Source organism: Arvicanthis niloticus, chromosome X (assembly GCF_011762505.2).
Source record: "Arvicanthis niloticus isolate mArvNil1 chromosome X, mArvNil1.pat.X, whole genome shotgun sequence".
Lineage (NCBI taxonomy): Eukaryota > Metazoa > Chordata > Mammalia > Rodentia > Muridae > Arvicanthis > Arvicanthis niloticus.
The window spans coordinates 15,746,130-15,773,439 of NC_047679.1; the positions used below are offsets into that span (position 1 = coordinate 15,746,130).

Sequence of the window (27,310 nt, forward strand, 5' to 3'; positions counted from 1 at the left end):
TCTATCTCAAGTTTTTACTTACACCCACTAGCCTTTGTTTAGCTTTAAACTTTACTCAGTTTTTAAACATTTCGGGTGAACACTGATTTCCTATAGGCTGATTGAGGTCACAAAGAGTTTCCTTTGAATTGACCCACATCTGTCTAAAGCTACTCTTTTCTTATGTTCCTGAGCTTTAGTCTCAGCTTTTGTTTTTGCATTTTATTTTGATACAGATCATGCTAAACTGTTCAAGTTGTCCTGAATTCACTCTGTAGCCTAGGCAGGCCTTGAACTCGTCATCTTCTTGCCTCCACATTCTAAATAGTGGCATCAGGCTGGGCTTAGCAGCTGTCTGTCTGTCTGTCTGTCTGTCTGTCTGCCTTCTTGCTTGCCTATCTATCTATCTATCTATCTATCTATCTATCTATCTATCTATCTGTAATGGCTATTCCTGGTTGTCAACTTGACTATATCTGGGATGAACTACAATCCAGAATTGGAGGGCACACCAGATCCAAATCTTGAGACTGGAAAACACAGGTTTCTGACCTGGATTTTGGCATGGAGATCTTAAGGCATAGTGGCTATGAAAAGCTTAGGCCCAGGCAAGGTAGAGCACATCTTTAATCCCAGGAGACTAAGGCAAGGAGATCTCTGAGTCCCAGAGATCCCCAAACAAGTCCCCAGATCCAGGCATGGTGGTACATACCTTTAATCTGGGCCACACCTTCTGCTGGAGACCTATATAAGGACATTGGAAGAAGGAAAATTTGCTCTTCTTTGCCGTTTGCATTTACTTGCTAGCATGTCTGTTAGAATCCACTTCTACAGAAGACCAGCTGAAACAACTAGCCTTGTGGAACTGAGCAACTACTAGATTCTTGGACTTACAATTCACAACTGACCATTGTTGAGGAATTGGACTACAGACTGTAAGTCATCATGATACATTCCCTCATTATAGAAGGACATTCCATACATACTGTAACTCTAGAGAACCCTAATACACTATCTATCCATCGTTTCTTGATACATTGTTTCATTCTGTAGTCGACATTGGCCTAGAATTGGCTGTGTAGGCCAGACTAGCTTTTAAAATATCACATAACCAGGTGTGGTGAGCCACAGTTGTAATCCTCACTCAGGAGCCTGAAGCAGAATGATCACAGTTGTTACAATGAATTTTTTTTAAAAAAAAAAAAAACCCCACTAACTTCTTTAGTCATAGATGTTTCAGGTAGTCTTTGGCTAGAAGGTCTTGGCAACCTGAAAACCTTCAAGAACATACAGGGGCTAGTTGTGATAGTAAATGTAGAGGCAGAGGGGCAGAGGGGCAGAGGGGCAGAGGGGCAGAGGGGCAGAGGGGCAGAGGGGCAGAGGGGCAGAGGGGCAGAGGGGCAGAGGCAGGCTGATTTCTGAGTTTGAGGCCAGCCTGGTCTATAGAGTGAGTTCTAGGGTTTGTAATTTCACCCTGGGAATCTTTTTGTTGTGGAAATTAGGAGTATTTTTTGCATGTGATTTGTTGTGGAAATTAGGAGTATTTTTTGTATGTGAAAAAAGCAATACAATTCGTTTTCTTTTAATAGGAAGGAAAAATACAGGAAGAAGAAAAGTTTGATGTGCTCCTAAGAGGATCAAGACAAGGACTATGATTCAAGGAAAAAGGGGAGGGGACCCTCCATCTCAAACTATGTTTTTATTTTAATCCTGGATCACTCAGGAAGCCTTGCTGGTTAAAACTGGAATTGATTAAGAAGATTATATTGCATCTGCAGTTCACATCAAGTAATTTCCATCTTTTTGTGTCTATATACTTAATTAGTTTCTAATGTTCTCTTTTCTAATTCAGTCTGAAATCTCACGAACTTCTGCACAAAATAAATACAGTGGTAGTGGTGGGAGGGGTTGGTGGTGAGTCTGCGTGGTTCCAGCACTCAGGAGGCAGACAGAGAAAGGAGGATTGCTGGGAGTTGAGTCCAGCTTAGGCTATATTGCAAGGTCTTGTCGAAAGAACTATTTAATTAATTTACATGTACTTCTGCAGGGTCCAAAGTGAGGGCCAAACTCAGTTCTTATTCTTGGGAGTCTTCGTTTGTTCTGGGATCTTATGCCATGCCAAACCTTGGAAGATGTTGAAGACAATCTGCCTCCATGTTATTACTGAGGACTATTGTTCATCTGGCGTTTTTAGAATTGGCTTGCCGTGGCTTCCGTGGTGCCCTTTGTACACAGAAATCTTTCTCAATATCTGCAGCCTCAGGCCTTGCATTCTGGTCTGGCAGATGGATTAAGCAATGGTTCCTCTCTAGGGCCTCACCTGGAGGCTAAGGGAAGCAGGACTCAGGTCCCAGCTGCCGTCTCACCCACTTCTTCAACCCAAAGGACAGTTATTTTTTAATCTTAGGGATTAAAAAATTCCATCAATTCCATAATTCCTTCAAGCCCAGTTCTCCACAATGTGTTTGGAAAGGAGATTAAAACATTTATAGGCTAATTTGTTTTTGTCTTGGCCACCTATTTCCTAGAAGGCTATGAAGCTAAATTGCTGCAAAGAAAAAAAACTCTAATATTTTATCATTATTCCATTTATTATTGCTATTTAAAATAATATCTTGAGGTAGGTAAAGATTTTCAAAAGAGGGCATAAAAATGCCAAGAAGGAAAAATGAATAAACTGGACTTTATTTAAATAAGAAACTTTTTAAAATAAAAAAAAACATGATTAAGAGATTGAGAAGGCCTGTGAGATGGTTCAGTGGATGAAGGTATCTGCCACCAAGCCTAACCTACTGAGTCTGATTCTAATGACTCATATGGCAAAAGGAAGGAACTGACTCTCATAAGTTGCCCTGTGGCCTCCACTTGAATCGACTCATACACATGCACACAAATTTTAGTCAGTAAAAATGTCCTTTTAAAAACAGAATATAGGGCCGGGCGGTGGTGGAGCACACCTTTAATCCCAGCACTTGGGAGGCAGAGGCAGGCGGATTTCTGAGTTCGAGGCCAGCCTGGTCTACAGAGTGAGTTCCAGGACAGCCAGGGCTACACAGAGAAACCCTGTCTCAAAAAAAAAAACAACAACAACAACAAAAAAACAGAATATGGGGGGCTAGAGAGATGGCTCAATGGTTAAGAGCACTGACTGTTTTTCCGGAGGATCCAAGTTCGATTCCTGCCACCCACATGGCAGCTCAGGCTGTCTGTAACTCCAAGATCTGACAAACTTACACAGCATGCAGGCAAAACACCAATGCACATAAAAATAATTATTTAAAAAAGAGAGAATAGCCGGGCAGTGGTGGCGCACGCCTTTAATCCCAGCACTTGGGAGGCAGAGGCAGGCAGATTTCTGAGTTCGAGGCCAGCCTGGTCTACAGACTGAGTTCCAGGACAGCCAGGACTACCCAGAGAAACCCTGTCTCGAAAAACCAAAAAAAATAAAATAAAATAAAATAAAATAAAAAATAAAAAAGAGAGAATAAAAAAGCCAGACACAACACTTCATACTTGGAGTCGCTGCACCCACAAGGCAGACACATGAGGATCTCAAGTCCAGGTCAGCTTGGGTTATGTCACGAGTTTGAGGGACATCTGCCTGGGTTATATAGCAAGAAGTTATCTCAAAAGAAAAAAAAATCTGTTTTATTCTCTTTATGTATGCAATGCTTCAATAAAAAATACTCCTAGGAGTTGGACTCAGTGGATATAATGCTTGCTTTGTAAGCAAGGGGGCAGGATTTCACACCCCTAGCACTGACGTCATGTGCTGGATGGGCACGTCAATCTACTTGTGATTCCAGCAGAGAGAGGCAGGGGACCTCCAGAGCAAGCTGGCTAGCTAGGTTAGCCCATGGCTTTGGGTTCAACTGAGAGACCTTGGCTCAGTATATAAAATGGAGAGAATTTAAAGAGTCTAGCCAATGTCAACTTCAGCTTCTGAATGTGGGCACATGAGCATTGGTGCCAGCATACACTTGGACACCTAGAAATATATAAACAAACAAAACATTTTCTTTTCTGAAAAGGGGTCTGGGGAGATAGCTCAATCTGACCTGAGTTCAATCTGTAGAATCCACATTTAAAAAGCTAGTCATGGAGGCACACACTTATAATCACAGTGTGAAAGTGGATAGATGGATCCCTGGGGTCCGCTGGCTAGCCTTCTTGACCAGTTCAAGCCGATGAGAGAGCTTGTTTCAAATAGAAAATAAACAGTGCCTAAGGAATGTTACCCAATGTTTCCTTTGGCCTCCTTATATACACTACACACACACACACACACACACACACACACACACACACTTTTCTAAGTCAGGCAGGGTAGTGGCACAAACCTGTATTCCTAGTACTTGAGAGATAGAAGCAGGAGGATCAGGAGTTCAACATCATTCTTGGTTATATAGCAAATTTGAGGGCATCCTGGGAAGCATGGATCCCTGCATCAGAAACACCCAAATCGCCAGGCGGTGGTGGCGCACGCCTTTCTTCCCAGCACTTGGGAGGTAGAGACAGGCGGATTTCTGAGTTCAAGGCCAGCCTGGTCTACAGAGTGAGTTCCAGGACTACACAGAGAAACCCTGTCTCGAAAAACCAAAAAAAAAAAAACAAAAAAAAAAACAAAAAAAAAAAAACAAACAAACAAAAAAAACAAAACAAACAAAAAACAACAACAACAACAAAAAAACACCCAAATTATTTTCATAGCAGCTGGAAGTGTAGTTCAGTGGTAGAGTATTTGTCTACTATATAGCTCAGAGTTTGATCCCTAGAAACTCAACAAAACAAAACTCATCTGTAACTTAAAATATCAAATATTTATTACAGTCAATATTTGGATGATCCAAACATGTTTTTGTTGTTGTTAGTTTTTTTGTTTGCTTGTTTGGTTAGTTGGGTTTTTTTAGTTTTTCAAGACAGAGTTTCTCTGTGCAACAGAGCCCTGACTGTCCTGGACTCCTTTTGTAGACCAGGGTACCCTTGAACTCACAGACATCTCCCTACCTCTGCCTCCTGAGTGCTGGGATTAGTTTGCACCACCACGGTTTGGCTGAATGTTTCTGTGTCAGGATACATCACGGGACTACAATCAAGGCATCAGTGGGAGGGTATGGACTTATCTGAAATCTCTATGGAAGAGAGCACAATGCATACTGGGAGACAGTGATGCCTTGGGAACATTTTAGAAGTTGGGCCAGAGACAGTGATGCCTTGGGAACATTTTAGAAGTTGGGCCACCATAGCAAGGTTACTTCATAACAACTCCAAATGGGAAACAGCTTAGATGTCTTTCAATGGTGGGATAAACAAACTGAAGTATGTTCACACAGTGAAATACTATGTAAGAAACGGGTTGAGTAAAGGAAATTTGATGCCAAGGACCCTGTATGCTTCAATTTCATTAAGCTCTGGAACAGACAAAAAACTGTTACTCTATGATGAAAAATTCAGAACAGTGGTCACTTGTAATAGCAGTAAAAGACAATTGACTTGAAAGAAGTTTGAAGGAACTTTCTGTAATTTTCTTATGTTTTGTCCACGTGTATGTTTATGTAGCACGTGCATCCCTGCTCCTTTTAGAGGTCCGAAGAGGACATCTGATCCCCTGGAATCAGAGACATCCTCGGTTATCAGTCATCATGTGGTTGCTCGGAACAGAACTCAGGATCTCAAGAGAACCCAGTGTTCTTAGCCATAGAGCTGTATCTGTGGACTTGGGATTAGTTTCGAGACAGTGTGTCTATCTATGTAGCTCAGACTGACCTTGAATTGCTAGAGTGATAACTACTTCAGAGGAAGAATGCAGGGAAAACAGACATGGGAATAGGGTTGTGAAGCTGTATTTTTTTTACTACCCCCTTGCTTTTTCTTCTTTCTTTTGTCTTGTTTGTTTTTTTATTATTTTTAGAGACGTCTTGCTATGTAGTTCTGGTCAGCCTGACCCTCACTGTATAGTCCAAGCTGGCCTCAAAATCAAGACAATTTTCTCACTGTGACCTCTCTATTCTTCTTTTCTTTCCTCCCTTTTTCTTCTTCTTTTCAGTGCTAGAGATTGAACCCACCAGGGCTTTGAGCATGCCAGACATTACCTGTAGCCTTGAGTTATACTCTCAACTCCATATTTTCATTAAAACACACACACACACACACACGTTAACAAAGAAAAAATAAACAAGAACAAAATAAATTTAAAAGCAATTATTTGGGCTGGGAATTTTAGCTCAGTGGTAGAATGCTTACATACCTTATGTGAGTCCCTAGATTTGATCCACAAGACTAAAATAAATAAATAAAAATAATAAGTAAAACAGTAAAAGCACATAGCAATTACAGAAATATAGTAACATGCTATATTTACTATATAGTAAATATAGTAACCCATCTCAGTGATGGGTTAGTAGTCTTTTAAAAAGGTTTTTATTGCTTATATTTATTATGCATAATAATGGGATTAATAACATTTCCATACATGTGTATAATGTATTTTCATCATACTCAGTCTCTCCTGTCCCTGATGATTCCCTTCTGCTTCCCAACTTTCATGTCTTTCTTTTCTTTTTTTTGTTGTTGTTTTGCTTTGTTGTTGTTTTTGTGTTTGGTGACCCACTGGGTTTCTTACATGAGCACGAGTAAGAAATGATTTACAGGACTATGGCTACCTTTACAACAGGCTACACTACTGAAAGAAAATGTCTTCCCCAAACCAGTAACCATCAACTGTCTATATAGATTCTTACAGAAGGGTTGGACATCAAGGCCCTGCCCACCTCCAACAACTATTAATTGCCTACATGGCCCATTGAATGGTAAGAATGTAGCTAAATGTTCTAGAAATTATAGAAATATGGTAACATGCTTAATCTCAGAGGTGGACTCATGATCTTTTTAAAAAGTTTTTATTGCATATGTTAATAAATAGGTTTCATGAGGATACATACAGATATATATTCACTCTCCACTCCTCTCTCCCACTCCTGCTAATAAATGTTCTATATGCTTTTTTTTTTTTTTTTTTTTTTTTTTTTGGTTTTTTCGAGACAGGGTTTCTCTGTGTAGCCCTGGCTATCCTGGAACTCAGTCTGTAGACCAGGCTGGCCTCGAACTCAGAAATCTGCCTGCCTCTGCCTCCCAAGTCCTGGGATTAAAGGCATGAGCCACCACCGCCCGGCTTTATATCTCATTTAATTTTCAAATTAAACGGATGTGATTTATGGTCCTTTTCTTCTTCCATTTATTTTATTTATAGTTGTTCCTGGAGATAATTCAGAACATTGAACATGCTGTTAATCAAGTCAATCATGTTAACATGCTGCTAATCTACCACTGACCCATGTTTCCAGCATAACGCTTTGTGGGGCTAAGCCTTAAAATGTTAAATAATTTAGCCATCACCCATGGTAGTTGATAAACCTAACAGCAGAGACCATATTTTTATTGTTGTTATTTTGTTCTTTTGAGACACAGTTTCTCTGTGTAGTCCTGGCTATCCTGGAACTCAAACTGTAGACCAGGCTGGTCTTGAACTCAGAGATCCACTTGCCTCTGCTTCCTGAGTGCTGGGACTAAAGGCTGGGGCTAAAGGTCTCAAAGACCACATTCTTGATTGCTATCTCTATTGTCTATTTCTTGAAAAAAAATATTTATTTATATTTTATGTGTACAAGTGTTTTGCCTGCATATATGTGTGTAGACTATATGTGTTTCTGGTTCCTGTGGAGGCTATAAGAGGCTATAAAATCCCCCTTGGAATAGGTTGTGAGCTACCATGTGGGTGCTGGAACTCCAACCCAGTGCTCTTCACCTCCGAGCCATCTTTCCAGTCCCTGAATTGTCTGTTTTTGATGAGCTCCATGAACTAGTGCCTAAACCTTGTAAAGTAAGTTGTTTTCAGGCAGATACGAAGAGCTAAACTTTATAAGGTATCCTAAAAGACAGAGGAACCAAAGATTAACTCTCTAGGGTATAGGAGAGAGAGTGTATATCTATCTATGGATATAGAGAGGGCATAGTATAACTTTAGCATCTTAAAGATTGAAAGAAGAGGGCTGGAGTGATGGCACAGTTGTTAAAGACGAGGCTCACAATGAAAAAGACTAGAAAAAGAGATTTTAGCCCTAACACACATGTTGATTATTGACCTCTGTTCTCAGTTAAATTGTATTCCCATAAGGAAAGATTATTCTGGAACCATTTTGAGTAACTGAAGGCCCAGGAACACAGATTTAGGTTATCCAAAATTCTGTGTTCCAATGTGGAAGCATTTTTATGGAGTTCTATAGTTTTAAAGTCCAAAGACAGTCATAAATCAAGGCAAGCTTAAAATCCATTGACTGGTACATCTGAGAAGCAGTTACAGCAACATAGGGGAAGCTTCTCTATGGCCCGAGATTCTGTCTGATATTTTTTTTTAGCGTTTGGGTTTGTGGGAGCTGGTGGTCTACTAAGGAAATAGGTTCCAAAAGATTTTTTGTCATTTAGTCACAGGATGTTAGTTCCAACACAGAACTGAGGCAAGCAATGGCTGTTCTGGGGCCTAAAGCTAGCCCCCGAGATAAGGTAATTAACCTCTGGAGCTGCAGCTTTCCCATTCTAATCTCTCCACAGTCCTCTGCAGTTCTAATCAGTCAATCAATCAGGCTCTGCAGTTACAGCTGCTTCTTTCACGAGTTTCTGCTCACATTACCATATTTAGGTATAAGGTCTGGGCAGATGGACTCACGTTAAGATAGTCCTCACAATATGTTATTAAAGCAATTTAGGGACAGTCAGTATCCCGATGACCCAAATACTTTTGTTTGTTTGTTTGTTTGTTCTTTGACATCTTACGTCATGCCTAGTAGAGTGGAATTTTAAAAGTCTTAATGACTTTGAAGTCTAGAAATGAAGATTGTGACTCACTGTAGACTTTTGATTCAGAAAAATAATGTAGCCAGTTCCCTTAGTTATGTAGAGGACAGAAAGACTGTCTTGGCCAAAAATTGCAGGATCTCTCTTCTCCTCTCCCCTCTTGTGTTTATATTTTTATTTATGGTACTGTTGGGAAAGTAGTAGATGAATTTGCCTGAGATGGCAAGGGACTGTTTCGAATTAAGTGGCAAAGAACACCACCTCTTCTATAGATGTAATGTTTTGGAAATCTGTTGGAATAAAGGAAAGGACACTGGTATCCCCCTCCCCCCAAAGAGAAACTACCCCAGAGACAGCAAGAATCTGGAATACTTTTATAATAGGCTCAACCCTGGAGCCTAAAAGATGGCTCTAAGGCTTAACAACCAAAGACTGAGCTTACCAGGCACAGTGTTGTTTTGAGAATCTACAGCAGATGATAACTCTTCATTTAAGTAATCCAAGCTATTTTATTATGCAGGACCAGTGGCAGAAGGCAAAAGAAGCAGCTGTGTTACTAGACTCAGTAGATTTTCTCACCAGTTTTTAAAATAAACACTGCCTAGAGTTTATAGCTTATAAATAAGACTCACTAACTTGGAATGAATAAGTACCTAGAGTTTACCTTATGTAGAAAAGAAACCTCCAAAGAGAAACTGACCTCCCATTACTAAAATCTGATTCAAGGCTGGGATGTACTTTAGTTAATTGGCTGTGATTATTTGTTTAAATCCTTGTTTTAAAAAGCAGCTGAGGCATGGGAGTGTAGCTCAGTGCTACAGTTATCTGTCCTCCACATTCTTTCCCATATGAATTCTTAGGAATAAGAAACTAATTAACACAGCTATCTACTCTGGTCCAATTGGTGATGGCTTGAGAATACAGCCCGTTTCCCAATGAGTGGGAATTATTGAGAAGCCTGTGCGAGAGGTGAACATAGGGGAAGGAGATTGGAAACAATGGATTGTCTATCCAATGCGGCTTTACATATTGGATTTCACAATGTAATATACCACAATATAATAAATATTTAATGAAATTTACAATATCAAGTTTTTACTATTAATAAATGAGTCTTTTCCCCCCATGGGAAAATTAAGGCCCTGAATATATCCAAGCATCATCTATCTTTCTCAATTATCATCCAGAGGGCCTAGTGGATAGTCTGCATTTCCAAATCTGTTGCTGTTGGAAAGATGTCTTCCATCACTGACATTTTGGTTTTTCCTTGGGAAGCAATTCTCAGGAAGCAGAGAGACTTAGCTTCTTCCCCCATACTCCTGGGGATAGGATCTGAGTTTAGGGCCTCAAACATGCTAGGCTCGTTCTCTACCACAGAGATGAAGTAGAAGGTTACCCCAATAGTTACATCTCCACCCCAAGATGTGTCAAATGGCAAGATCTACAAACTGGTAGATAATTCACTAACTAGAAGAGATCTAATTGGGTCCCTTTTCATCATCTTTGCCCACTTCCAGACCTTCATGGAGTTTCAAGAGGCATCCACTACTGGCCCCAGATAGTAAATGGAGGTACTGGTTTCCATCATATTGTGTGTGCGTGGACTTATGACAGGCCACCGGATGACATTAAGTGACGGTTGTAATCTCTGAGAAAAATACAGCAATGGAGGAACAGTAAAATCTCCAGATCTTATCCCAGTACAAGGAGTTAGAGTATATTTGAGCCACAATGAGTCTAAAATGAATGGTTCTATCCAGTTTAAAGTCTAAACTGGCAAGTAGAAAGATGTGTTTCTTGATTCTTTTTTGTTTTTCGAGACAGGGTTTCTCTGTGTAGTCCTGTCTGTCCTAGGACTCACTCTGTAGACCAGGCTGGCCTTGAACTCAGAAATCCACCTACCTCTGCCTCCCAAGTGCTGGGATTAAAGGCATGCGCCACCAGTGCTTCTTGATTCTTACCTTTGGCCTCATAGCTTGTGTTCTGTCTCCTTAAACACATCTTACTATACAGTTTATGAGTGGTATGAAGCATAGAAAACCAACCTAAAGAAAAATGGTGATCAGCTGGAACAAAGAGCTCGTTCATTGATGGCGTATTTGTCTGTGGGGCCCTGGGTTTGCCCCCAGAATCACAACAGCAAAACAACAATCAAAGTCCCAGTGATTTCTCAACCATGACATATTTTCTCACCACCAGCCCATGCCTCGGAGATATTTAGAAATACCTGCATTTTTTGATTGTCATGTGTGTGCACGTGTGCAAGAGTATGTGAGTGCTGCTAGCATCTTCTTGCAAAGATTGGAGATGTTATTGAACAAACTATTACATAGGAGTCTCCCACAGCAAAAAGACAACGATGTGAACAATGTGACTGAGGTGGATTAGAGGGTTTAGAGCAGAATCAATCTTTCTCTCTCTCTCTCTCTCTCTCTCTCTCTCTCTCTCTCTCTGTCTCTCTCTGTCTCTCTCTGTCTCTCTCTCTCTGTGTCTCTCTCTCTCTCTGTCACTGTCTCTCTGTCTCTCGATGTCTGTCTGTCTCTTATTCTATACATCTAGAATGAAGTATAGAAGTGTGCATTTCTATTCTATCTGCAGGTGAGAAAAGGTTAAGTAGAGAAAAATATTCCAAACAACGGGCTGAAGATTGCCCACAGAGCCAGGTGTGGAGGCATATGCCTGGTAATCTCAGCACTTGGAGGTGGTGGCAGGAGAATCAGAGTTCAAGACCACATTTGGCTATATAGAGAGTTCAGGGCCAGCCTGAGAATCTGCCTCAAAAAAAAAAAAAAAACAAACAAAAAAAAACAAAACAAAACAAAAAAAACCCCCAGCAAACCAAATAACAACCCTCAAAGCAAATAGAGATATACCAGAAGCGTTCTCCCACTGAAATAGAAGGTCCAGGTTCCGTGCTCAGTATAAAAACATATGCATTGTAGAGGGGCTAAATGATACCATGTAACATGCAGATCACCTCATACAAAGTTTCACAGAGTGCCTTCTAGACCAGCCTGGACTACATGAGACTGTTTCACCTATCACTCCCCTCAAAAGGAACAAAATATCTAAAAGCACAGGTTCAAATTCTAGCCCTGCTACTTACTTGATGAGTTTTCTTGGGCAAGGTATTTAACATCTGTGTGCTGTGGTTTACAAATGTGAAAAATGATATTAAGAATGATACTTATACTTTTCCCCTGCTACTGCCGAGTTGTGCAAAGGCGAGGCTCAGGTTTATTCAAGATTCATCATGACTCATAATCCACTGCCATGGCTGAGGAAGGCATAGTTGTTGGAGGTGTAATGACTGTCAACACTGCTCTATCCCATCTCTGTGTGCTTGCGTCCAACTGTGATAAGCCTGTGTATGCCATGCTGATGAAGACACTTTGTGAAGAGCACCAAATCAACCTGATTAAGATAGATGACAACAGCCGGGCGGTGGTGATGCATGCCTTTAATCCAGCACTTGGGAGGCAGAGACAGGCGGATTTCTGAGTTCGAGGCCAGCCTGTTCTACAGAGTGAGTTCTAGGACAGCCAGGGCTATACAGAGAAACCCTGTCTCGAAAAACCAAAAAAAAAAAAAAAAAAAAAAAAGATTGATGACAACAAGAAATTAGGGGCAAGGGGTAGGCCTTTGTAGAATTGATTGAGAGGGCAGGCCACGGAAAGTGGTTGGTTGCAGTTGTGTAGTAGTTAAGGACTGTGGCAAAGAATCTCAGGCCAAGGATGCCATTGGAGAGTACTTCAAATTCGAGAGATGAATACATAAAATTTTGGTTCAAAAAAGAAAGACTGATGCTTATGATTCAGTGGATTCAAATAAAGCACACAGGAAACACTATTTAATTGCTAGTTGTTATTATTATACACCTGAGTGGGTAGACTGTGATTTATATCTGCTACATGAGAGATTTTCCCTAAGAATGAGTTGCTTATGTGGTGATGTGGATGAAAATAGACCCCAGAGCCTGATTTATTGAAGAGAATGGGCAGTTGTTTCAGCAACCACCGTTCTGGCTTTGGGGTTCTGCTCCTTGTATACTTTCTAGAGGAGTTTAGCTTTGTGACACTTCACAGTTACAGAGAAGCAAGGTGGGCTTATTTACATTTATACTGTCCAGGAGTCAGATGCCAAAACAATTTGCCCCCTGACATTTGCCTTGGGCACATGTGGAAACACTGTATCTTTGAAGAAAAGAACAGATATATATAGCAAGAGTAGGGGCACTGCACGGTTACATGTTTCTAAGTAAGTCACTAAGCCAAAGGGAGCTGCCATTTTGCACTGGGAGGAAGGTGGGCATTAATATAGTCCCTAGACGATCTTGGTGAGAGTCTTCCCAATTTTAAGGCTTGTTTAGAGAAAATGTCATCCAGAAATTCATGCCCTTAGATTTGCTGCCTTGAGTAGTGGGTGACTGGATAAGAAATACATTTCATACTCTTTATCAGGATAGTAACATTAAATAGAAAGCATATGTGGCTCAATATTATTTTGAGATATATTCCATATATTTTTCTCTACCTCTCCCATAGTCTATTTTGTGATATCTCAAGAGAGAATGTGGCCAAGCAGGAGAACTAATAATAATAGGAATTGCTTTGGGATGTTGGCATCTAAAACTGATTCAGGTAGGTGTGGTGGTACATTTTGTAATCTCAGCCTTGGGATCAGGAACTTGATGAAGGTTATTCATGGATACATAGTGAGCGCAAGGTCAGCCTGCGCTACACAAGACTTTTGTTTCAAACACTCTCTCTCCCCGCCCCCGGTGTGTGTGGGGGAACACCAAAAAGGATTCCAGTGAAAACTTTGTGGTTTCTCGGCAGTAGTGCTTCCAAACATAACTAGGTTAGTGGATATTTTTATGGGATATTATAAAGTTAAATTAGAAGTGGCTAGTAATGACTCAGATTTTCTGGTGGATGAAGTGGTTAATAATGATTCAAATTTTCTGGTGGATGAAGTGGTTAATAATGACTCAAATTTTCTGGTGGATGAAGTGGTTAATAATGACTCAAATTTTCTGGTGGACGAAGTAGTTAATAATGACTCAAATTTTCTGGTAGATAAAAGGGAATATCACAATTGGCACTTGACAGTGGAAACCAGTGGCTAGGAAGGGAATGCTTTAACATATAGTGGTGATAGCTATAATTGCTTACTCTCATTTCTGCCTATGATGGCATTTGTGCTTACTTCTGGATAGCACATATCAATCCTAAGTCTACTTAGGAAGAGATGGCTCAGCAGTGAAGAGCCCTTGTGCTCTTGCGGAGGACCTGGGTTTGGGTTCCAGTACGCACACAGCAGCTTACAACTATTTGTAACTCCAGTTTCAGGTAACTCAGTACCCTCTTCTGACCTCTGTGAGCACCAGACATACACGCGGTACACATACATACATTCAAGTAAAACACTCACACACATAAAAAAAAAATCTTCGAAATAACTTGTAAAAAGGAACTGAATAAAAATTTTTTTACAAAACTTTAAAAATATTTTTCTACTGAGAAAGATCTATACTTGGATGAGAACAGATTCATCTGATTTTCAGATTTCTAAAGCTGTATGCGTTTGTGTGATGCACTGCTTAATAATTACCGAACAAGTATTTGGTAGTCGAAGGGAGCCTACCTAGAATTGTTTGCATCAGAGTGGGTTGAAGGGCTAACGTTCCTAAGTATTGTTCTGTGTTGATTGTATCCTCGGGCTCAGAGAAGGTGCAGAGGCAGAGCCCCAAGTGAGCCAGGTCTTTGAAGACAGGTGTGTGGTAGTAGTAGAAACAGTCAACATGGAGAACTTCAAGAGGTGGCCACAGTTTCTACTTATCATCTCATAGGAGTAATGGACAGAATAAGGCTTGAAATAACTTGCTAATCTTTGAAACTATTGACTGGTGTTTGGCCATCCTTCAGCAAGTCATGTCTGTTTTCTCCTCCTTGAGCCTCAGTTTCCTCCTTTGTTACATACTAAAAAAAAAAAAAAAACAGTTCCTCACCATGCCTCATACAGCATATGAAGCAGTTCTTAAAGCCACTGAGCTGAGGCTCGTATGTAGTGAAAGCTTGAAGAAGGCAGCATTTATTAATTTGAGGAACTAGGAGTTTTCAGAGAGTTGGGTAATGGGTGATTGGGCTAGCCTCCGGGAGAAAGTGGCATTTTTCCCTTGCTAGCAGTCCAGAAGCCCGGCAGAGTAGCAAGGGGGCGGGGCCAGGCTTCTGAAGGGGTTGCTATGATACCGAGGGGCCAGTGGAGGTTAACTGAACCCTTAAACCATTACGCCCTCCCCCACCCATTCTCACTGGGGCCATTGGCCATTGTTCCCCACAAAATGGCGTCGATAATCCCCCCTTTCTGTGTCTGAGGCCTATGTATAGTTGGGGGGGGGTGGTGAGTGGAAGAGAGGTGGGAACAAAAACTACAATTCCCAGGGTACACTGCACCCGCTTGCGAGGCACAGGCCACGTGCCTAGGCCTAGCGGTTACAGGCCGTCAAAAATCGGTTAGCTCCCTCTCCCATCCCTTCTTTGGTTGTTGCCCCCCCCTCCCCCGCGCGCATTGAGGTCCTGGGGGCGGGGGGGCGGCGGTGGTATATGCCATGGCCATCGCCCTCTCAACATAACCCGGAGACAGGTATTTGTAAATCTGTGCTTCGACTTCTAATCCCAAAGCCGGCAGGTATGGGTCTCGCGAGATAAACCGGGACCTAGCAAAAGTGAGTAAGGGGTGGTGGGCGAAGGGTACCGCTGGGTACCACATAGCCACAGAGCTGGGTCATTTAACGGTTTACGATGAGGTGAAAGTGGCAAGGAAGTGGCGTGTGTGCTTGGACCTCTTTTTATTTATTTACTTCTTTGTTTTTGAGGGGGGAAAAAGGTAAAGCAGCCGCGAGGAGGACGAGTGCTTCAGAACACACAAGCAGTGTCTTGCGGGGCTCCTCGCTGAGATTGGTTCTTTTTTTTTTTTTTTTTTTTTCTTTCTCTGTGCTAGGGAGAGAAGTCTCTCCTCGACGCGCATCCACCTCACTGCGCTGAGTTCGGGGAAGGTGTGCGCAGGCGCAAGCTGGCCAGTCTCTGGGCACCTCGCTCTGCTAGGGGGCTGTTCCGAGTTTGGGCTGCTCAGTTGGCTTTCTCCGCCCCTCCCCCTCTCGCCCTCCCTTCCCCTCCCTTCCCCGCCCCTCTCCAGTCCATCAGAATCCTCTGGCTTCAGTACGCGTGCGCTCAGTCAGCTGCGGGGCGAGCGCGAGCTTGAGCTCGCACCCTGCTCCCCCTAACCCCGCCCGCTCTTCCCCGAACCGCGGTTGCTGGCTCGGTGGGCTCGCGGGGAGACGCGCGCACGCGCACAGGACTCGGAGACGAGCTCCAGACACTGAGGAGGGGAGTAAGAAGCATCGGAGGAGGCGTTAGAGGAGGAGGTATATGTGTATGTGTCTAGTCTACGCTGTAGCCGATCGGGGGGCTGGAGAAGGCTTGCGAGACAGCGAGGGAGAACTGAATAGAGTCGTTCCCTAGCGGTCAGAGTCTCAAGTGAGGTGAGGGTCCCGGCCAGCCCGGGACCCTGCGAGAGGGAGGAGGCCGGGGGGCGTGTCCAGGATCGGGCTGAGCGATGAATGGGCCCAGGATGAATGGAAAGAGGCAGCGGCGGCCAACAGTCTGTTCAGAGTAAGCGCCCCAGTGTGTGTGTGTGTGTGTGTGTGTGTGTGTGTGTGTGTTTTGAGGGGGAGCTGCTTGACCAAGGCATGGTGCGTGCGGGCACCCAAAGGTACTGGACGAGGCCGGACTCAGGTCTTGGGGTTGTAAGAGCTGGAGTCGAAGTGACGGAATACGGAGAGAGATATTAAGGGGGGGGAGGGAAGTGGGGAAGGACAGATCGGAGGTTAAGGTGCGTTTCTCCTTTTTTGTTTCTGTTGGGGAGGGTGGCAACTTTGGCAGTTGATGGAAGACCAAGAGACAGGGAAGGTGAGGATACAGGAGATGGTTGACAAAGGGACCTGGAGATCATTTAAGTGAGATTGGTGCTACTAAAAGAATCGCTTTGGGTGTGGGATGTTCAACAAGGTTTGGATGTGTTATATTGATGGGAATGGAGTGGGGGAAAAGAATAGGCTTAATTTAGAGGTTCATTTGATGTAGGAGGGTCGATAGGACTGAAATCTGGGTGAGGGATATAGCAGACTGATTGTGTAAATTGTGTTAGGTGCAAAGGAATTGAGAGGTGTGGTGTGTGCTCTGTGACTGACTTGCTGGGAATGGGGAGGGGAGGGGATGATAGGGGTAGGAGAAAAGTCACGAGGTGGTTTCGCTATATTCAAAGAGATTTTGTTTAGTTAAGAGCCGTGTATATATATATAGGGATGTGTATGGGAAACCCCCAGTGTGTCTTTCTATATCTTGCCAATCGATATACTGTAAAAATGAGGTTCGAGTTTGCTCTTCTGTCTGTTTTCCTTTTCTTTCTCTTTTTGAGACAGGGTTTCGTCCTGTAACCAAGGGTGGCCTGAAATTCACTATGTAGCCAAGGTTGGTCTTGATTTTCCTTCCATCCTTCTGCCTCAGCCTTCAGGTGTGATTCCTTAAGGGTTACTGCTGAGACAGTTGCATGGATCAATCAATAGTCTTGAGTTGTGAAAATCTGTGCAGTAGTTATTGCACCCAGTATTTGGAGGCTTTGTATCCATTTTTCATGGGTACTGTTTTGTTTTGGCTTTTTTTTTTTTTTTTTTTTTTTTTTTGAGGCATGGTATCACTATGCAGCCCTGGCTGACTTGAAACTTGCTATGTAGACCAGGGTGGCCTGTAACTCAGAGAAATCTGCGTGCCTCTGCCTCTAAATTTTAATATAAAGAGAACTTTTTAAACAGACCTTAGTGTATGGCTGGAGGTGTTTTAGACAGTCTGTAACTCTTTGGGTTGTTGAATTTAAAATTTATTTAAACTGAACAGCCCAAGGGAAAGATACTTTGTATTAAATGTTAGCTAAAATGTACAAAATCAGATTTTGAGTGTTTAATAGTGATAACCTGGTGTTTTTAGTTATTTTGGAGTTTATTTTCTGTGAAAAGTGGCACTTGCTTTTAATGTATTTGTTTCTTTGTTTGATAAGGGCTCAACTCAGGGCCTTGAACATGCTAGGCAAGCTATCCCTTTACCTTTGAGCTGCATCTGAAGCTGGTGGAACTTTAAATTACAATAGATTACTTGGACATTTTGTTCTCTGAATATGTTACTTAGCTTCTGGTAAAGAGGTCTTGTGATGTTTTCATTCTGTTCTGGGTCAAGATTAATGATTATGGATTTTTAACTTTTCATGATTATTTTTACAGGTTTCGCTGACATACATCTGAGTTCGTGGAAATGTAAATTTAAGAACATTTCATTCTGCTTTGAAATTGAAAAGAGTATAATCTTTTATCTTGTTGTTGTCTTCTCCACTGTGCCCCTCATTAGATTGTCTACATACTTTACACATACTTTTACACCGTCCTCATGTGTCTTCATATTTTAAAGGGATTATAAAGGTCAAAGATAAGTCTGATGTGGTGGTATAATAACTTTCATCTCAGCACTTGGGAGTCAGAGGCAGGCAGATGTTTGTGAGTTCAAGGCCAGTCTGGTCTACATCTAGGGGTTATTTAGTGAGACCCATGTCTCAAAAGTAACAAAGCAAACTAACAAGAACAACAAAACAAAATGCTTGATCTAGTCAATGCTTATATCACAAGTCTACATTCACTACTGTAATTATTTCTTAGTGTTTTGGGCATTAGATATTTGTAAAATTGGTTTAAGATGTTCTTCATAAAGCAGAAGTTTCTGTTTTCACTAAGTTGTCCATTGCTTAGACAGTAATTAAAAAGACCAAAGTCTGCCAAGAAACAATAGGTAGGGATACAGCAAACAAAAAATAATCTAGTAGTAATAAATTTCTAGTTCTTATGTAACTGAACTAAAAGTAGTTAGGGTTGGGCATGGTGGCCTTTAATCCCAGCACTCAGAAGGTGGAGACAGATGAAGCTCTGTGAGTTCAAGGCCCGCCTGGTCTACATAGTGAGTTCCAGGACAGTCAGGGATTCATAATGAGGCCCTTTCTCAAAAGGAAAACCTAAGGGCTGGAGAGATGGCTCAGCAATTAAGAACACTGTCTCTTTCAGAGGTCCTGAGTTCAATTTCCAGCAACCACATGGTGGCTCACAGCCATCTATGAGATCTGGAGCCCTCTTCTGGCCAGCAAGCATATATGCAGGCAGAATGCTATATACACAATAAATAAATCTTAGAAAAAAACCCTTAAACTTTTTGTGTACATGTTTTTGTGTGAGGATGAATTGCGTGCTAGAAAAAAAATTCTGTTTTTATTTAGTATTAAGTGCCCAGCTCTATTTGTAGAGATCCTTAGGTCCCCTGGCTGAACGGGAGGGTTCTTTCACAAGGGAGTGTCTTGCCCATTTTTAGTCAAGATATAAAATTTGTGATATTGTTAGGCAACAACTAACTTTGATAGCTGTAAAGGACACATATAAAGGCATTTGATTTGAAATTAGAATTGATGTTAATTTTAATTTAATTTTTATTTTTGGGTTTCATATATGAGTACTATATTCATAGTTGTTCTGTAACTATCATGAGATATTACTTTTGTAAACTGTTGAAGCTGTTGAGAGAGACTTATTGTAGAAATGAGCCTTTAATGCTCTTCCTTTCAGGGATATATATTCCTTCTGAAACATTTTTTCCTCTTCCCTTCCTTCCATATAAACTGTTCTCTTCTGGTTGCCTTTCTCATTTTTTTTTTGTTGTTTTTTTGTTTTTGTTTGTTTTTTGAGACAGGGTTTCTCTGTGTAGCTCTGGCTGTCCTGGAACTCACTCTGTAGACCAGGCTGGCCTCGAACTCAGAAATCCGCCTGTCTCTGCCTCCCAGGTGCTGGGGTTAAAGGCATGCGCCACCACTGCCCAGCACCTTTCTCATTTTTAAAAAGAAGCTCTGTGAGTTCAAGGCCAGCCTGGTCTACATAGTGAGTTTTATTTATTATATATGTATATGAGTACACTGCAGCTGTCTTCAGACACACCAGAAGAGGACATCAGATCCCATTACAGATGGTTGTGAGCCACCATGTGGTTGCTGGGAATTGAATTCAGGACCTGTGGGAAAGCAGTCAGTGCTCTTAACCACTGAGCCATCTCTTCAGCCCCTCCTTTTCACCTTCTCCTGCCAGCTACTTAAACATTCGGTGTAGGGAAACCTATATATCCTCACTCCATCTCCTTTAAAAAGTCTTAGAAGAAATGAAATACATCTTTGTCATGTTTTAGCATGGGTTTTTTGTGATAAAACCCAGTAACAAATTTACGATTTTAATAATTTTATTTTGTGTGGTACTTGGGATTGAACTATTGGTTCTACAGATGACCTGAAAGCAGTCTGCCACTGACCAATATCCTCAGCTCTCTTTTCTTTTTGAGAGAGGTCTCAATAAGTTGCCTAGGCTGTCCTTGAACTAACTTTGTAGCCAAGGAAGACCTTGAATTTGTGATCCTCCTACTGCAGTCTTCTGAATTGCTGGGACTATAGGTATGAGCCACTAAGCCTGGTTTTAAACCATTTTTAAAGTATATGCCTTTGGCATTAAGGAACTTTCCTATATGTGGGGTGAGGATCTAATTCCAAAATGTTTTCATCATCTTGAAAGGAAACTCTGTACTTACTCATTAAGTGTTTGCTTCCTATTCTCCTACCTCTAACACCCAGTGACTCTTATTTGCCAGTGTCAATGGCTTTGCTCAGTCTCTAATCACAAGACAAACCCTAAACCTCTTACGTTAGACATTTTTCTGGTAAATATTTCCATGATACCCCCCCCCCCCGTGTGTGTGTGTGTGTGTGTGTGTGTGCATGCATATATTTTTTGCGAGTGTTGGTGCCATACATACAAAAGTTAGAAGACAACCTAAGGTAACTAAACTAGTCTTTGCCTTTGATCTTGTTTGAGACAGGGTATTTCATTTGGGATTTCTCCTGTCTTCACTTCCCAACTTGATGTAGGGATATTGGAATTACATCATCTGGCTTTACCTGGGTTTTGGGGATCCACATTCAGGCCCTCACAAGCCATATCCTCAGCCTTAATGCCTAGCTTCTTTTACTTAATGTGTTTTTGAGATTCACCCTCTATGCATCTCTCATTTTGTTCTATGGTTGAGTAATATACTATTGTATGGGTATATCCATTCACAAATTCATGAATATCTGGAATGTTCCCACCTTTAAACTTTTGAGGGTAGTGCTGCTGTAAATATTCATGAGTAAGATTTTGTTTAAACACCCATTTTAACTTATTTTGGGTATGTAAGTAGAAAAGAAATTACTAGATCAGATACCAACTGTTTTCTACAGAAGCACCACTATTATACATTATCATTATACATTATCGTACCCAATATATATGAATTCCAATTTCTGTACCTCCTCCCAAAACTTGTTGCTTTTTTTTTTTTTATAATGGCCTCATGGTGGCTGTGAAGTGGTATCATTGTTGTTTTGATTTGCATTTTCCTAATGACTAATGATGTGGGGCATCTTCTCTTCTGCTTTGTCTATTTATATTTCTTCTTTGAAGAAATATTTTGAACTGTCTGTTTAAATTTGCTTGTCTTTTAAAATGAATTATTGGAGGTTTTTTGATGATTTTAGAACTTTATTTTAATTTATGGTAAAACATCAGTCTTGTATGGTGTGGTGGCACATGCCTTTAATCTGAGCAGAGCTATTGAGACAGGCGATGAGAAGGTAGAGGAAGATAGTTTACTGCAAGTTTAAGACCAGCTTAGTCTACATAGAATTCTAGATCTTAAAAGACCTTCACTCATTTTAAAATTTGGCTCTTTTTTTTATTGAGTTATAAGATTTTTAAGAACTGCATTCTAGATACTATATCCTGATAGTTGATATCCTTTGCAAATGCATTCTTCCATTCTGTGAGTGATTTTCTTTTTCATGGTGCAAGATTTCCTATATGCTAGATAACTAGTTTACTGAGTTACATTACAGCCCAGTCTTTGGACTTTGGTTGATTAAGGGTTTTTGATTTTTTATTTTATTTTATTTTATTTTATTTATTTATTTATTTATTTATTTATTTATTTATTTTTTGGTTTTTCAAGACAGGGTTTCTCTGTGTAGTCACTCTGTAGACCAGGCTGTCCTCGAACTCAGAAATCCGCCTGCCTCTGCCTCCCAACTGCTGGGATTAAAGGCGTGTGCCACCACTGCCCGGCTAGGGTTTTTTATTTTTATTTTATTTTATTTTATTTTTTTGACACTCTTGCTGTGTAGCCCAGGGCAGGTTTTGAATTTCTGATCCCCTTGGCTCAGCCTGCCTGCTCTTTTAATGGTGTGGTTTTTTGGCACTAATGTCTTGAAGCATCATGAAGTCTAGCTATATAGCTTTTCTTTTATGCTGATGCCATTTGCTCTTTCATTCATTCGTCGTCCCCCCCCCAGGCTGCCCTCAAAGTTATGTAACCAAGGATGACCTTTAATAGTTTTTTAAAAATTTATTTATTTTTATGTACATTAGTGTTTTGCCTGCAAAAATGTCTGTGTGAGGGCGTCAGCTCCTCTGGAACTGAAGTTATAGACAGTTGTAAGCTGTCATGTGGTTGCTTGGAATTGAACTCCGTGCCTCTGGACGAGCAGCCGGTACTCTTTTAACTCCTGAGCCATCTATCCAGCCCTCCTTGAACATTTTTTTAAAAAACTTATAAATTTTATCTGTATGAATATTTTTCTTGCATAAATATATGTGTACTCTCTGCATGCCTGGTGCCTGTGGAGGCCAGAAGAGGGTGTTTGTTACTCTAGAATTGTGAGCTGCCATATGGATGCTGGGAACCAAATCTTGGCCCTCTACAAGAACAGTTAGTGCTCTTAACTCTTAAAAAGCTCTGAACCTTTTAAAAATGATAATTTAAAAAATTCTTACATGGAATTCTCTGATGTCTTTCTACCCCCTCCCCACTCCTCACATCCACTTTCACCCCTCTCCCCATCCAGAGTTTTCTTTCTTTTCCCCATGGAGTTCATTCTGTGTTGCCCTACTTCTGTTGGGAGTGTGGCTTGCCCTGGAGTGTGGTCAGCTTACCAGATGTCACACCATTAAAAAAAAAAAAAAGCTGACACTTCCTATCCTAGCAGCTATCAAATGTCAAGAGATTCTCAACTTGTGGTAAAATTTTATGTCCACCTCCTCCCTTCTTTTACATGTGAATTGCTTGAAAGTTTTTAAACTTTACATCTGTGAAGATTGTGCATTAGACTTTGTGTCTGTGTATGCCAAAGCTCTGTACGAGTCATAGAGACTTTTATATTTATATTTATTAGTCTCTCTCTCTCTCCCCCTCCCCCCCTCTCTCTGTGTGTGTGTGTGTGTGTCTGTGTGTGTGTGTGCCTGTGTGTCTGTGTGTCTCTCTGTGTGTGTTTAAGTCAGAGGACAAGTTTAAGAAGTTTGTTCCCTGCTTCTTTACGTCAGTTTTCTAGGATTGAACTCAGGTCATTATTAGGCTTGTATAGCAAATACCTTTACTCATTGAGCTATCACATCTATCCCATAAAGACTTTTATATGATTAAACCTCATATGATGTGCCAAAAAATTCTTATGTTGAAACTATAGGGATGCTTTTTTGCCTACTTATTTATTTATATATCTCTGTGGGCTATTCATGTATGTGCAGATGAGTTCATGCATGCCACTGTGTCTGGAGGTTAGATGTTAGCAGCAGGTGGCTTCCTCTGTAGTGCTCCATCTTAGTTTTTGAAACAGGATCTCTTGCTAAACATGAAACCCACCAAATTGCTGAGCAGTGAGCACTTGGGATCTACCTGTCTCTGACTCCTGACTCCTGTTGCTGGGAATACAGGTAAGCACCATGCCCAGCTTTTACATGGATGCTGGCTAATCTGAATTCAGTCCTGACACTTGTAAAATAATTATTTTACTATTGAGCCATTTCTCCAGTGTTATTTTGAACTAATATTATGTGTCACACTCAGTGGTACATTCCTGTAATCCTAGCACTCAGAAGTGAGGCAGGAGTACTTTAATGTCAAGTTCAGCCTGGTCTACATTGTGTAAGGTGAAATATTTTTTAAAACTAGAGAAAAACAGTTGGGCACAGTGGAGCATACCTATAACTCTAGCACTGTGGAAACAGAGATTTGGAGATCTAGTTTGTGTCCCAGGGCAGCCTCAGTCACATGGGTCATTCTAGGCTAGTCTGGGCTTAAATAGCAAGATGTTGTCTAAAACCAATCAACCAACCAACCAGCCAACCTCACAAACACCTAAAACAACCACTGCCACCACCACCAACAACAAAAAGAATCAAAGAAGTTGGCTCAAATTATTTGGATAGATAGATTTCTAATATTAACAATTATAAAGCCAGGTGGTGGTGGTCCATGCCTTTAATCCCAGCACTTGGGAGGCAGAGGCAGGCGGATTTCTGAGTTCAAGGCCAGCCTGGTCTACAGAGTGAGTTCCAGGACAGCCAGGGCTACACAGAGTAACCCTGTCTCGAAAAACCAAAAAAAAAAAAAAAAAAAAAAAAAAAAAAAAAAAAAAAAATATATATATATATATATATATATATATATATATATATATATATAAACTATATAGCAGATATAATTGCTTTTTTAGACGTATGCAATTCCAATTTTGGGGTAAATGATAGATGACTATGGATTAAGTCTATTTTCACTGAGTTTGTTTTTTCCTTTTTTAAAAATTTTAACATAGCCCCTGTAGCCTAAAAGTTATAATCCTCAGCTTCCTATTGTGCTGGGATTGTAGGGGTGATGTCAATATGCTTGGCTTTCAGTTGACTTCTTTACTAATGTATATGCAAGCAATCCCTGGCATGACTTTATTTCCAAAGAATGTGATGTAGTTTTGTAGCATATATATGCAATATAGAGTTATATGAGTGTGTATAACAAGGGGCCCCTTATTAGGAGTAACTCTGGCTTTTTTGTGGGGCTAGAGATAGAATTCAGGATCTGGCATATTCTGAGCATGTTCTCTGGTACTGATCTGTCCCTTTCTCCTACCTCCTGGCTTTTCCCCCTAGCTGTGCAATTTTAGTTTCAATTTACTTGATATCTGTTTACTTTTAAATCTTTTGGCCTTTTGAAATAATCTTGTGTAGCCCAGGCTGATCTCAGATTTGCTATGTAGCTAACTATAATTTTGAATTTCTGATCCTCTGGTCTTCCATCTCCTGAGTTCTGAGATTATGGGTGTGCATCACCACATTGGGCTTTATGAGGTGCTGATGATCCAACCCAGGGCTCAACAAGCATTCTGAATTACATTCCTTGTGATTTTTTTTAAGAAAGATTTTTTAAGCGTCTCTCTCTCCCTCCCTCCCTCCCCTCCCCCCCCCCCTCTCTCTCTCTCTGTGTGTGTGTGTGTGTGTGTGTGTGTGTGTGTGTGTGTGTTAGTATGTGAACACAGGTACAACAAGAGGTCAGTGGCATCAGATTCCCCCTACCTGGAGATACAGGCAATTGTGAACTGCTGAGTGTGGGTTTTGGGAACCAAAGTTAGATCCTTTATAAGAGCAGTATTCATACACTCTTATTTTAGCTACTGGGCCATCTCACAAGCCCAACCTTCCCCTTCAGCCATCTTTTAATAAAAGAGACTAGGAGCCTAGGCCAGCCCCGAGTCTGGTACTCAAAGGATCCTCTTGTATCAGCTGTCAGAGTAGCTTGAGCACCCACATTTTTTTCTGACAGGATCTCATTATAGTCAGCCCAGGCAGGCAAGTGCTGAGATTGCAAGCATGGGCCATGTTCACCACATGTCACTTAATTTTTTTGAGCCTCTTTTTTCTTTTAAATTTGTAAGAGAATAATAACAGTTTTACTTATCTCAGGATTCTTGTGATGATTGAATGGAAACATGTGTAAGAGGATTTAGAAACACATGGTGAGTTTCTAAAACACTCTCAATAAGTTGTAACTGATAAAATTTATTTGCATATGTACCTTATTGTTATGTATTTCTTCAGCCGTTTTTCTTGTTTCTTGCTTACTTACTTACTTTTTTTTTGAGACAGGGTTTCAATGTGTAACCCTGGCTGGCCTAGAACTCTGTAGACTGACCTGACCTCAAATTTAGAGCTTCATCTTCCTCTGCCTCATACCTTTAATCCCAGAACTCTGGATGAGGAGAAGCCAGAACTATATTATAGAGAGACCTTGTTACAAACAAACAAACAAACAAAAAAACAAAAAGGAAGCCTTTCTTTAGTTTTTAAAGAAATCCTTTCTTCCCATTGTGCCAGAGTTTCTTTTAGTTTCTTTTAGTAATTGATGTAGCTTTGCTTTTATATTTAGCTCTATAATCCACATTAAATTTACTTTGGGTAAATCTTTAACTCTCCTCCCACAGTAGATAGCCATTTATCCTGACACAATATATTATACTGTCTGTTCTCCATAAATTTGAAATTCTTACAGTGGAGTATATTCCCAAGTGTGCTGGTTTCTTAGTTTTCTTTTAAAAATGTATGTCTGTTTCTGTGCTGAAACCATATTGTTTAGGTAATTATAGCTATTTTGTATGTTGATATTTGATAAAAAAAATTTTCATTGTCTTATTTCAAAATTTTAAGGGTGAGGGAATTTGGTGCTGCCTTATTGTAGCCCAAGGTGGCCAGGAACACATGGCAGTTTGTTTGCCTTAGCCTCCTAGAAATGAGCTAACATGTCCTCTGCTTCAAGATATTTTTCATTTTCCTTGTGTGCCCTGTGAGAATCAACCTGTTTGTTTGGGATTTTGATTGGTTTCACTCTGACTTTTTGATAAACTGGTGGTAGGGAAGGTGGTTGTGAAAGTGTGGTCGTGCATTCCTGTAATCCTGGCACTTGGGGAGACTGAGACAGGAAGGTTGCTGTGCGTTCAAGAACAGACTGGGTTGAATAACAAGACCCTGTATCACAAAATAGAAAAAACAATAATGAAAACATTGAGTTGGGTGTGGTGTTACATACCTATAATCCGAGCGCTTGGAGAAGGAGCTGGAAGGTTCAGGAATTCAAGGTTATCCTTGGTTCTATAATGAACCTGGGTTGCATGAGATTCTGTCTCAAAAACCCAAAACAAAACAAGATATCAGTAGTGGGTCTTTCCTCTGAGCAATGTTGATGTTATTTATGTGTTTCAGTAGAATTTCAGTTTTCTTTACATAGGTGCTGCATATTTCTTCTTAAGCTTGTTTTTCATAAAGCATTGGTTTTTTTTTTTTGTTTGTTTGTTTTTTTTGTTTTTTCGAGACAGGGTTTCTCTGTGTAGCCCTGGCTGTTCTGGAACTCACTCTGTAGACCAGGCTGGCCTTGAACTCAGAAATCCGCCTGCCTCTGCCTCCCAAGTGCTGGGATTAAAGGCATGCGCCACCACCATC

General features: G+C 40.8%; 1 protein-coding gene and 1 pseudogene across 4 annotated transcripts in view; both read left to right on the forward strand.

The window, feature by feature from the left end:
• Positions 1-12,102: 12,102 nt before the first annotated feature.
• Positions 12,103-12,598, forward strand: LOC117695264 (small ribosomal subunit protein eS12-like; annotated as a pseudogene).
• A 2,736-nt stretch (positions 12,599-15,334) lies between these two features.
• Wnk3 (WNK lysine deficient protein kinase 3) overlaps positions 15,335-27,310 on the forward strand; it is a 141,746-nt gene continuing 129,770 nt past the window's right edge. For 2 of the 4 annotated variants that reach the window (XM_034486339.2, XM_034486340.2), the window contains exon 1: positions 15,335-15,556. The gene's annotated coding sequence lies outside the window, so the exon portion shown is untranslated. Of the gene's footprint in view, positions 15,557-16,097; positions 16,256-27,310 lie in introns of those variants that run through there. The other 2 variants (XM_076919054.1, XM_076919053.1) reach the window with 2 other exon arrangements.